Genomic DNA, 14,084 nt, shown 5'->3' on the forward strand with positions numbered 1-14,084 from the left:
CCTAGATTTTTTTAATTGTAGGCCTATTCCTTATCTCATTAATTCGACACTGCATCCTGTGGGTAGTAGACACCATTGACCAACCAAATGACACCCTTGACCAACCATATGTTTTTATGTCTTTTAATCCTAAAAATCTTGTACATTTATATCTTTGCTTTATTGCGGTAAAGCGCTTTGTGATCGCTTGATGTATTGCGCTATATAAAATTAAAATATTATTATTATATTAGGCTTTGACCACCGAAGTCTACATTGACCCACTATGACACCCCTAATCAACCATGACACCCCTTGACCCACCATGACACTCCGCTTGACCCACCATGACACCCACGGTGGCGACGGGGGGGACACGGTGGGGGGGCCAGGGGACATCCCCAATTATTATTCTTGCTCCCCCAGTTCCCCCCCCCACGTAATCCAAATTACGTAAATTTCCACTTTGTGGCAATTTTGCACAAAATTTGTGATCCCCCCAAAAAAATCATTCCCCCCTCATACCACTGCACCCACTTAGGCCCTACTCTCAATGCCACGTACCTCTTGACTAACCGTTGACACCCCATGACCTACCCTAACACCCCTTCACATCCTGAGGTCCCCTTATCATGAGCTATCGTGGCATTTGCGTTAAAGAACCAAGGATCCAAAATAAAAATGACAGACACGGCCCTTTATAAAGGAATTTGATCAATAACTGATATTTTCAAATTGGCATAAGTGACGTATATTTATTGCATATAAGCTTTCGCTTTCAAGGGAATTTTATCAAATGCCCCCAAACAAAAGATTTTCTTGTCAATTTATTATAGAGGAGAAAAGATTGAATCATTTTGACCCTCCCTCCCTAACCATTCTATTATTATGAAACTACAAGTAGTTAGTCCCGTCCCCGTCCCTAGACCCTCCCTCGGGTCCGTGGAGAACGACTGGTAATGTAGATTACATAGCATTAAAAATAAATCAGCGCTCAATGGACTTTCGCGTTCACTTATAATACGAGTATATTTCTATATTGCTGCATGGTTGACTGTGGTGGGTGTAATTAGTGGCGTCGATTTGTGGATGAAGAGGAATGGGTTTTGGCATTGAAGAAAATAAGGGGGGAGTTGGCATTTTTTTCATAGGGCATTACGTAATTATTTATTGTTACATTATCCAGAGATGGAACCGAACCGAGACTGGGGCCAGTCTACCCCGTCCCCGGCCCGGCCCGCAGTCTGTGTATCCACGGGTTACTCATTCTTTCGCGAAATAAATGTCATGTGTGGTGATTTCTGTTGAAGGAGCACGATTCGCGAAACACACAACACAAAGTCATTTTTCCCCGGCATTTTTCAAAAGCTCTTTGTATTATTCATCATGCTCATAATCATGATAATATTGCTCGAAATTCTTTTTTTGGGAAACAAAAATACGTAAACCTTACTCAGTTTCGGGAATTGTCGTACGCGTTTATCAAAAACAGTGGCGTATAGCTAGGAGGCAAAAGTGGGGGTGGGGAGGTGGGGATTGGGGGAGTACCATGGGTGTCGCCTTTTGGTCGTCTTAGGGCTAAAAAATTGGGGGTCAACAATTCAAAATTGTGTGTGTATTGATATAATAATGTTGCCAAAAATTGCGAGTTGCTTCTTCCCTTTGGCCATATTGACGGATTAGCCTGGGAAAAAAAAAAATGCGGTCAACAATTAACAATTAGTCAGCAAAAATATTTTTTACAAGTTTGGGGCGCCATTCTGTACCACGGGTGCCACAATCCCTAGCTACACTACTGATCCAAAAAAAGGGTATCTTGAAATATCAGAAATGGGGTTAATGAACGGCAAACAATTCGCGAAATTGCTAGAAAAAAGGGTGTTTCCCTCAGAAAAGTTCGCGAAATGAAATGCCATAGGGTGGTGTTTTCAAAAGTTTGCGTTCGCCGAGGGTAGCCGACGAATTGAGTACCCGAAGATACACGCACGCCGGAAAGGGAGTTTCGTTCATAGGACGTCATCAGTCTTTTGGGTTAATGTTCCCTAATATAGCCCCCGGGGGGTCACTCCCATTGTGGCCTGTACACCATCCGCAATAATCAACTTTTGAAAAGCACCCTAAACAAGGATTTAACCCTTGGCTAAAACAATACCCTACAGGTGTTTTCACACCCTAAACAGGGATTTTATTCCTTGCATCAAATTTCATACCCTAAATTTCATTTCCGCGTATTAGCAATTGCAATTTTGCTACCCTTTTTTCTATTTTTTTATGTTTTTGGGACTTTTTGACACCCTAAACGCGTTACGCGCGTATCGTGCTTACCCACGAAAAACTACCCTTTTTACGCGTTTTCATTATCGTGGATGGTGTACAGGCCACAATGGGAGTGACCCCCCGGAATATAGCCTATACAATACAAATAACATTGAAATCAGAACAAAATAAAATATTAGGCCTAAAGAAATGCAACGTTTCACCGTGCGATGTAGACCATCTGTCGCCGTTGCAGCCCTGTGCCTATAGCGATTCATTGGGTAAGAGTCACAGTCCCCTGGTATTGTGATATCTCTATATTTATCTGAATTCGGAAACATTTCTAGGCTGTAGTCTGCTGAAAGAATGTCAAATATTTGTATTTTTTAAAACACGGATAGATCTATCAGTTTTTTTAAGTGGATGCCAAGATCTTGGTCTCTCAAATATTAATCATTTTTATAAACATTATTACGCCTATAAACTTTAATACTTTTATTGTCTGCAGTTGTTGAATCAACACTAGTATAATAAAAATTATATAATAGTGAGAAGTGACACGGATTTTCGGTGTATAGCGATTTAAAGCAACAGGGAACAGCACACAAAGATCTTTGTCTTTGGTCCCGGTCTTTGGTGCGATATCATGGATCCCGAGTTCAATTCCACACAGTTCCGAAAAAAAAAATCAAATCTGTTCCCCCATCCCCATCAGCATGATTTTTGGCATTCAGTGAGAGCATTAAATGTAAAAAATATGCGGGGTCATTGGGTGAGAACATGACCTTTTTCTTAAATGGAAACTTCAAATTTCTTTGTTTTTTTCAAAATAAGTAACAAAACCAGTGGTAAATGGAAGTTGCTGTTCAAATTGAAAAATAAGAGTCTTTGGGTGACAGATCAAATAGAAAAATAGGGGGTCTTTGGGTGACAGAGCATGTGTTCGTAAACAAATATGGGGTCTTTGGGTGACAGCGATGCTGAAAAGGGGGGTCTTACAGCCCTACATTCTCGTCACCTAAAGTGGGAGTGACATTCATCAGTTCCGATCAGGGTAATGCGCGATTTTTGGCTACAATTAATACCTGTTCTATAAAAATGCCCGACCAGCTATATACAACGGCGACTGGGCACTTGTGCCTGGCCGAAGTTTCGTCAACGTCGCGGTGGTGATCGAGAGGAACAAGCGTCTGCCATGGCTGTAGAGGACCGGCCAAGATTGACTACACAAAACTCTGAGAATTTGACTAATAATTGATAAAGAGTGATTTTCACGCGTATTCTTGCAGCTACGATATTCATGATAGGCCTATTCTAAGCTTTCTTTGTATATATGACTTACACATCTTTCACCCGCTTCGGATGTCAAAGCCAAATTTCAATTCGTACAAATGACGTCCAAAAGCTCGAAATGAAATGACGCGAATTAAGGGCTCAATGGCTCCATTTATCATGGGCCTTCATGTCGTTACAGGTCCCTAAGCAACCAATCTTATTTGAAGAATATAAATATTACATTTCAGGCCAAAATGTCAAAACAGATTCAGAATATATGAATCTTAAAATAATAAAAAACAGAGTACATTCTAGTTGAAATCCACCCGGGGGGCACATCGAAAAATATTGGTGGGTATGTTCCCCGGAATTTTGAGGTGGTGGGTCTTTGGGAGCTGACGGCGTACCGATAAAAGGGGGTTATCAAAAATCGACTATGGCATAGTCTAGTTTACATCATAATAATATCACGTGGAATCACAGGATTTCTATTTTCAGGAAATGCGTTTAAACGGACAAACATTGACCTGTTTCGTGTTTGTCTGTAATGTACATGATCATGGTGATGTAGGGCATTCTATAACCACTGCGATTTTTATTCATTGTGTGAATGCTTTTATGCGATTTGGGGGTGTACAAGGAGGGGGTAAATTAGTAAATTGGGGGTGGGTGTATTAGGGATCGGTGAAAATCCGCACGTATACCGGTAATAAAATATTACATCCCCCCCAAAAAAAATATATATGCCTATTATATAATGGTGTGTCCCTACTCCCTTTAATATGCTTCGTTTAAAAGTTGTTTATATAATTATTGTTGTGACCTGTAGTATACAGTACTCTTAGCAAAAAGGTTCCAAGTAGAACACTGTAGGCCCCCTAGAACCTAAAAGAAATCTTAAGCTGTCCGCTATGCGAAGGTCATATAAAGGGCCTACTTCGGAACTGAAATGGGATCTGTAAATGCCAGAAATCGTGCAATTTCCTACAGGGTTCGCAGGTTTTTGCCGCAGGTGGAAAAAACCGTGATTTTAACCGCGGTTTTAACCACTTGGCAAAAACAGTTTTTGCCGGCAAAAATGGCAATAAAAATTCCCTTTAAAAGGGAAGGCCAGCCTCAATGCAGAAGAGGTCTTGTAAATAGTTTGGGTCACCGTGAAAGGCATTTTTAGGATCACGCTTACATCCATGTTACATGACAGTTCACCAAACCATCAATGCTGAGAACATGCACACTGAAACAGCAAAAAGCATTAACTCCTATAACTCCTGTCAACTCTTAATTCATTACTCCAAATTGTTCTGTATTTTTGTCTTTACTGCTTTTTACCCATGCTTATTATTAAAATCAAGAAATACACTGCAGTTGTTAGTTAATTCGCTATGTAAACTCAACTTACATGCACATTTTATTTTAAAATGATTTTATATTATTTCGCAATGTATAGTTTACTATAAAGTAGATAGTGGCAAGCACATGATAAAAGGACTGATCATTCACAACAATCTTCACTTTTAAACTGTATTTTTTGAATGTGTTGATTGTTAGTCCGAAACTCCTGCAAAGCTATGGACATGGCATCTTACCTACTCCTTAGTAATAGTCTGCATTGTGTGTTTTCTCAGTCTTCAATCATTTTGTTGAATGTAATTTTATGAATCAAATAAAAAAGATAGAAAGTGGCCTCACTTTAGTTATGTGTCATTTTACAGTATTTATAATTTATAAAGTAAGACAATAATTTATTTATTTTCTATAAGTGCATGCCAAAATATGGGATATATTGTTCAATATTATAGCTAACCCCTAAAAACTTTATTTTCCATCGGATTTTTCCCGTTGAAAAGACAAAACTAATGTTAAAGATAGCAATAATATCATCAATAACATTTTGAGTCAATTTTATCCATAAAACGATACAGGATAGGATAGATAATTACTTTGACTTCAATGTGGTCCATATAATGAAGATTTTGATTCTACAACATTATTAGATCTGTTATCAACATCAATTATGCACTCACAGGCAACCAAACATCATGCTATGCTCAGTAGTCCACTGATATGACCTTGTTCCAGTGATCATTCCCCGCTAATTACTAATTGTTGACCATGTCATATTTTTGATATGCTGATTGCTGAACAAGTTTATGTTTATACGTGTAGGCCTAACCTATGATAACTTTTTAAGTCATAATTAATTCAAACATAACTTTGGCAATACTCAATCGTTTTCGTTCGTTGAAACGGCAAAACATACCTTCTTTTCCTTGCAAATCGAATTAGCAGACATCAAAAACATTTCCACCACAAGAAGTAAAAAAAAAAATTCATACCAATAGAAGAAGGCTATAATCTTAGCTAATCTTTAGTGTACACAAATCCCATCTCAGAATTAGGTACCAGCCCTATGGGCTGGCGAAAACTAAAAAAGTGATATATAGTTCACTTTTTTCATCTGAAAACAAATTATTAAGTTACAAATGCTTTCCTGAGTGTATCAAGGCCAGATTTTGTAATTATAAGTAACATATTGAGAAATAAAAGGCATATGGGTTTTCATTGCTCACAAGTGCATAAACTGAGATGCGGCTTACCAAATTCAAAACTTTTTTATTTTACGGACTTGATGAGACAAAAAATATGTTGAATGATTAATTGAAAGTTGTGTTGTACAGTTTATGCGCTTTCTGTATTACTTTTTATTATTTGACTGACTATTTATGAGTTTTTGCCATTTTTTGCCATTTTTGACGGTTTAAACCAGGAAAAATCGGGCAAAAGCAGGTTTTTGCCACTTTCTCGGCAAAAACAGGTTTTTGCCAGCAAAAACCGAACCCTGATTTCCTAGAACCCCTACAGCTCTCCGGTAGAACCTTATAACCGCTTTTTTTCTAAGAATGTGGAATTTGTTTAGAATATTGAAGTCTTCGTAGACCTGTTTCTTGCATGGCACTTCAGTCTGTGTGCATTTGTTTTGATCCACCAAATTACTTTGAAAATAAGCTATTCCATTTGAAAATCACACTCCCCTATAGTGGAAGATTTAGATTTACAGAGAGCGTGTGGGGTTCAAATAGAATAGACAATGGGGTATCTTCTATTTAAAAACCTCACTCCAGTTGTGGAAGATATAGGTAAAGCCATACAGGGGGAGTATGGGTTTCACAATAAGTGCCTCTAGCTAATTCCATTGGAAAAACATACTCACTTTTCTTAAATCTTCCACAGGAGTGGCTTTGGCAGATTTCAAAAAGAATACTTCAAAGCCTTTCAATTTAATGACTATAATTTCCTCACTCTCTATTCCATTATAGAATTCTATTCATTCTCTAAAAATATATTGCATCACACTTCAAATTATTCATGAAGTATGGCTGTCAGTCATACTCTAATGATTAGGCAAGAAATAATTGCTAATATGATGGCCTGGTTAAGACTGGCCCTGGAATTGACTAACTGTTCCTAATGTAGTCATCCCTTTTGCTCATGAGGCACTGAGCTGGGCACATGACACTCAGCAATTGCTCTCTCTGGCATTGAATGAAACAGCCAAAAAATAAAATCCTCGTCATGCATCAATGTCATTTCATGTCTTATCCATGAACCGACATTATTGACGACATTTTGGCACATTTTCTGAAATTCCATGCCATTGTACTTTTGTATTGTGTGCCAGTGCTGAAAGATGTGTTGAGGCATTCCTTTGCTATTCTCCAAGATATCTACGGAACTTTCACTGTATTTCAGTCTTCAAGCTCCAGCTGTTTTCAAGCACCAACTTCACGAACTTCCACACTCTGATCTTATAGCTTCATCAACCTTGACGCAACTAAGTTCTAAGTAAGCACTAAACCACATAGTTTTAACCATCCACACTCGCCAGCTTCTCTACATACTTCTGGATTGCTGCCTTAATATACGTGTTCTTCACAACTCTGGATTATCTTAGCGTCAATAGCGCCCGGACATTACGAACTTTGTGAGCGTGTCATTCAAGCTTTTGCTGAATCCGTGTTTAACTTTTTACTGAATCTGTGTTCAACTTCGGAGCAATCGAGTTGCATGACAAGAGACTTACTCGTTCTTTCTTGTACATGCCTGGGAATATCATATCATATCATAGCACCAGAGTTTATAGCTTTCACTTAATTGTACTATTATCAGAATTTTGGCTGGATTCCTTGTGTGTGATCATTTAAATGTGTGTGAAATACATCTATAGCTCGGAAAGGTTTGCATTTCTACTTTTGCATATGATGGGAATTTATAAGAACAGATTTTAGACTCCTCGACATGAAGATTGCTCGTGAATGAAGGTAAGGGAGATTTATCTTGATTATTATTGTCTTAATTAATACAAGCAAATTAAAATTTCACATGGTGCATGGTATTCATTAGCGCCAATCCGGCATGAAATTGGGGGGGGGGGACACCCGACCAAAATTGTTAAAAAGTGGCTGAAAAAAAATTGGTCATTTTGCCCGGGATTGACGCCCATGATGGTATTTAATATCAGGGGCTACAGATGGACCATATAGTGGCACTGGCGTAACTAGGGTTGGTAGCGCCCGGGGCAAGAAACAAAATTGGCGCCCCTACCCCCCACCCAAGAATATCTTAGACACCCCCCCCCCCCATTCTTGAAACAATTGGACAATTTTGACTTTCATCGCTTGAAGGGGCACAGAATCGATGCTAAATTGATCAATTTGGCGCCCCTAAGGGTGGCGCCCGGGGCATGTTCCCCCCCTCTGCCCCCCCCCCCCCGTAGTTACGCCACTGTATATAGATATATCTTTATTGATGAATACTCGTATGTATGAAAACTTTGCAAAGCCAGTCTCACTAATATAAACTTAAACTAATAATGAGAAAGAATAACTCTCGATTCTTTAAAATATATGATTCGTTCATTGAGTGATATTACTCGTACTCCTTGCTAGTACATCTTTTACTCCTTATTTAAAAGTGGCCCTTAGGCAAAATCTGCACGCCTTGTTTATCGTGTATAAGCTCTGATATATAAATAGAGACCATACACTTTATAAATAGGACATCATTTGAGAGATCGCAAGCGGGCATAACCATATTATGATACTATTCCCTGATGCCAATATAAAACGAAGTATCTGTGTAGTTGAGCGTTTTGAGCGTTTCGACAGTTTTTTTTGTGGGACATGAGAGCACATCAGACATATCGAATTGTATTCTGAATACGAAGAATGTCTTTCTGATATCAAAGAATTTTCATTTTTTGAAATTCACGATATAATACAAATTTTATGACAAATTATTAAAATTTGATACTTTTCACATTTTTGATATATAACAGTCCTCGATTTTATAAATCTAATGATATATTCTTAAAGTGTAGGCCTATGTGGATTTTTTTCCCAAAAGACCTTCTTCTTTTTTTTTTTGGTGTTTTGGGAAAAAAATCCATATCTTCAATACAAAAGGTCAAAATTTTCAATTGATCGTCGGCTTTTCATCCCACCTACATACACTTTATGTATAAATCATCAGATTTATAAAGTTTACTTCAAGTACTGTTAAATATCAAAAATATCAATTTTTAATCATTTGCCATAAAATGTGTATTACATAGCGAATTTCAAAAAATCCAAATTATTTGATATCAGAAGGACATTCTTCGTATTCAGAATGCGATTCGATATGTCTGCATGACGTGCTCTAATGTCTCACAATAAATACTGTCCAAACGTTCATACCCCACCCCTTAATACACTCTTAGAAAAATAAAAGTTTGACTTATTCCTTTATATATATGGAACCATCTGAGCATTTTCTAGAAAGAACAATTTCCACGAAAATAGTTCTAAAAGGAACCAGAGAAGTTCTACCAGCTTTGTTGGTTTTACAAAGAACCATTCTTATGGGTTTCAGAACCGTATACCTTTAAAAATGGTTCTTTGTTAAGGAACCATTTTCTTTAAAGGGATCCCGACAGAACCTAGAAAGGATTTTGAACGACATAAAAATGGTTCCTTGTAGAACCAACAAAGCTAATAGAACCTTTTTGGTTCCTTTTAGACTAGAACCATTTGTCGGGAAAATGGTTCTTTTAACCATTTTGGGAGAGGGTTCTATATACAGGACAAAAAAAGAACTTTTTTTCTAAGATTAGGATAAACTAAACCGGCTTTATCTACTGTTATTCACTGTCGATGTCATACTGCGTGGGAGAACAGAGTAATTAAAAAACACACCATCTCAAGTAAGAATACAGTATCAGACGTGTAATGTATCACCAGATAATGCTTTATAACTTGGGAATGCATATTGTGGAGATGGCAAAGTGGGCGTAACATTGGCTCTGGGTTAAGTCAAACTATCGATGGAGCAGAACTGCCGACATCCGCAGATTAATAGCATGATAAAAAAGGGGGGAAATTGGAAAAATATTTGGTATGCAAGGTAGATATAGGTACAAATCTGGTGGATTACTATTAAGCGCTATATAATATGATTTTTTTTATCTTTCCCACAAGACACAAAGTGCCCTGTGCTTTTATTTTCATTATATATTTTCAAAATCACAAGAATCAATAAAAATCACACAAGAAAAATCACAAATGCAGCATCAATATAAAAATGTTACATCATATAAAAGTCTACTTTACCAAATACATGTAATTTAACATTGTCTTCAACACAGCCCAGTACATGTACATACACAAAAACAAAATTAAAGGTCAAATCTCCACTTTTTATAATGAGCAGAAAGTTTACCCTTTTTTTTAGCTATGTAATACTCAGTTTCCCTGTTATTTTTAATATATACTTTGCAAGCAATAAAAGAGGGTTTCTTATTTTGAAATTTACACAAATAAATATAATATTTTACAGACAAGCATAGATATGTAAGAAAATTGTCTTTAGAAACCCCAAACATCTTTTCAAAATTTGACATTGAAAAATTAATGTCATGTTTGTCTTGAATAACCTTTACGAAATCATCCCAAATTGGTTTTACGAGCTCACATTCACAAAAAATATGAACAATAGATTCAGGTAATTTTTTACAAAGATCACAAAGAGGTGAATCTTTACGTTTGATTTTAAATAAAAAATCATTAAAAGCAATAGCTTTATGGAAAACCTTGAAATAAAAAGAGCGGAACTTTGTATCAATAGAGCATTTAAAATTACGCAAATGAATTTCTTCCCACTCAGTGTCATCAGGGTCATGAACCACATTATCGACATCAGCGATTTTTTCCCAAAATTCGACACGCCTCTCCGGAATACATGTCTCTGTCAAAATAGAGTATGCAAATTTTGGGACCTTTTGAGCACTAAGAAGACCCGCTGTGACATCATCAAAAATATTGGAGTTGGAATCTGAACCCTGAAGCCACGAACTGGGAATACATTTCATAAGGAAATTAAATTTTCTTCTATCTAACTTGGATATACCAAAGTCAAGAATCAATTCTTCAAAGAATCTACTACCTGGGAGAGGTGGATTTAAAAGATCACTTATATACACAATACCTTTGTCGCACCAATCCTCATAAAGAAAGAACTTCTTAGTTTTGGACTTAATATTTCTATTAAACCATAGACACTGGAAATATCCCAAATCAGAAAAACTTTTATTATTATAAATATCTTGACATGCCCTATCACGATAAATATACCAAGTCCTGAGAGAGTCAGCTAGTTGGATATTATCAAGCTTGTTAAGAAAACTCTCAGGAGCATATGATTTCCATAACAAATCACCAAAATGACGATCCATATCAGATAATTCAATTGTTTTCCAAAAGCTTTTAAAATTATTATCCAGTAACAATTTACCCCAATTCATTTTTTGAGCCAAACAGAAATTATAAGGGTCAATCATACGAAGGCCACAATGAACAAAATTGTTACGAACAAAAACTCTTTTGACCCTGTCATTACCACCATTCAAATAAATTTATAAAAAATCTTATCCAGGACTTTGAAAAAATGCTTAGGGATTTTAATACACAAAACTGAAAAGAAATAAAGAAGTTGTGGCAAGAGAAGAGTTTTAATAACACAAATTTTACCGACCATAGAAAGATTTCTTGCTCGCCAACAATTTAAAATACCCTCAATTTGTTTTAGTTTAACTTTATAATTAGTATCAAACATGTATGTAGACCGAGTATTCAAAGAAAAGTTAATGCCTAATGTTTTGAATTGGTTTCTTTTCCAAATGAGACCCTGCTCTGAAAAAGGAAAATTTGAAGACCCTTTTAGCACCAATCCAAATAGCTTCTGATTTAGAGATTCATTTTACAACCAGAACAAATAGCAAATTTGTTCAAAGTATCAAAAAGATTATCAAAAGAATCTTGAGAGCCGTCCAAAAAACAAGTGGAGTCATCTGCTAAAAGAGAAATTTTCAACTCGGTATCGCCAATAGGAATTCCCTTGATATTAATATATTTTGACGGACTGCTATGGCCATCGTTTCAATAACCAACAAGAATAAGTATGGTGAGATAGGGCACCCCTGAAAAATTCCCTTAACCATATCAACTGAATCAGTTAAGAAGCCATTATAATATAACTTTTTCTACAAGAATAGATAGTTTCAATCCAGGAAATAAATTGATCCCCAAAATTAAAATGTTTTAGAGCTTGTAATAAAAACTCATGACTTACACTATCAAATGCCTTTTCAATATCGAGAAGTAACAATGCACCAGGAATATCATTTGCATCAGTATAATCAATAATATCTCAAATTAAACGAATATTATTGCCAATATTCCTGCCCTTAAGAAAGCCAGATTGGCCAGGATTAATAAGATTATGAAGATACTTTTTCAACCGATTAGCCAACATTTTAGCAAAAATCTTATAATCAACAGTCAACAAAGAAATTGGCCTGAAATTTTTAATATACATGCAGTCTTTATCTTTTTTAGGCAATAATGTAATAACACCATTTCTTTGAGACATCGACATAAGCCCATTCTCAATAGAATATTTATAAGAATTGAACAACATGTCTGAAATATCAATCCAAAACACAATATAAAACTCAGCTGAAACCCATCATACCCTGGCGTTTTATTCTTTTTCATGGAGATAAGGGAGTCATACAATTCCTTCTTTGAAATTGGCTGATCAAGACTTTTCTTAAAATCAGGACACAACTTAGGGATGTCAATGCTCATAAGAAATTCCTCATTAATATCATAAGAATTTACAGCAACATTTTTAACAGAATACAATTTATGGTAATACTGATGAATTTCTTTTATAATATCACACTGATTTGAAATAACATCACCATTATCATCTTTAATCTTATGAATACATTTTTTCTCACCAGACCTTTTTTCTAAGTTACAAAAATATTTGGAACTTTTTTCACCATCCTCCATCCATCGAGATCTGGAGCGGATAATTAAACCTCTTGTTTCAAAATCTAAAATTTTATTCAATTCCGCTTCCAAATTTTCCAACTCAGAAACTAAGAAATTATTGGATGGATCATCATTAATCTTGATTTTGATCTTTTCAATATTATCCATTATTTTTGTTTTGACACCATTTCTTTCTCTCTTTTTCCTTACACTATATTCAATACATACACCAGCAATTGTACATTTAATGGAATCCCAGAGAACATTGGGATTACACTCAGAATTTTTATGAATGTCCTTAAAATCCTGAATTTTTGTTTTCACCAGTTTAATAAAATCAACATCTTGTAAATAACTGCAATTAAGTTTCCAAAATCCACGACCTTTACTTGGTTGACCATCTTTAAAATTCAAAATAACGACAGAGTGATCAGATTGAACGCCAGGGACAATCTTTGAACTAAGGCAATTGTCAGTGAGATCTTCAGAAACAAGAATGTAATCTAACCTAGATAAAACCCTTGGATTATGCTGATGCCTAGTATATTGCCTCAGAGTGAGGTGAAAATATAATATGATGATGTATACGTACGTTCTTTCGTAAGTGAAGAGGATTTTTATCAATTTTTTTAATAGTTTGAAGTGCAAACTTTTATAAATACCTTATTAGGTTCTATCCATGGATAGAAATAAAAGGGGGGGCAAGTCTTTTTCATGGTTCTGGATTAGGTTATTCCAGTTGAAAGCCATACTCCCCTACAGGGGTGTAGATTTAAAATGGAGTCACCCATTCAGGTGTTTAACCTTATACTATATAGGGTTGTTGAATTCAACCCCCCCCCCCTCCGGGCCCTCCCCACTGTATGTTGAAGATCATGGATTTGTTTTAAAATTTAAATTTTGCTGCAATTAAAGCACTTCAGGCTTAGTCGTTCACATGCAATTTTAGTATACTAGGCTTATATAATTCGGCATTACAATCAATCATGCATAAAGTAGAAATTAGAGAATAATTGAGGAGCAAATTACATTATGGTTTTAAGAATAAGTCTTCGTTGAATTTAAAATATATTAACAGGGCGCATTTCAATCCAGCGTTGATAATTTTGTTGGATCATAGGCATGCCTATATAATTCAAGGGATTCAGTCCGATTAATGCGGTTTTAGTCAAACTGGTTTGAGAACAAGGCACTTTTGTA

General features: G+C 36.1%; 1 protein-coding gene across 1 annotated transcript in view; it reads left to right on the plus strand.

Annotated features, from left to right (window-relative positions):
- Nucleotides 1-7,359: 7,359 nt before the first annotated feature.
- The window catches only part of LOC140139761 (uncharacterized), a 149,825-nt gene continuing 143,100 nt past the window's right edge, over nucleotides 7,360-14,084 (plus strand). The window contains exon 1 of the mRNA XM_072161468.1: nucleotides 7,360-7,829. The gene's annotated coding sequence lies outside the window, so the exon portion shown is untranslated. The remainder of the gene's footprint in view (nucleotides 7,830-14,084) is intronic.

The sequence above is a fragment of the Amphiura filiformis genome, chromosome 18 (genome assembly GCF_039555335.1).
Source record: "Amphiura filiformis chromosome 18, Afil_fr2py, whole genome shotgun sequence".
Lineage (NCBI taxonomy): Eukaryota > Metazoa > Echinodermata > Ophiuroidea > Amphilepidida > Amphiuridae > Amphiura > Amphiura filiformis.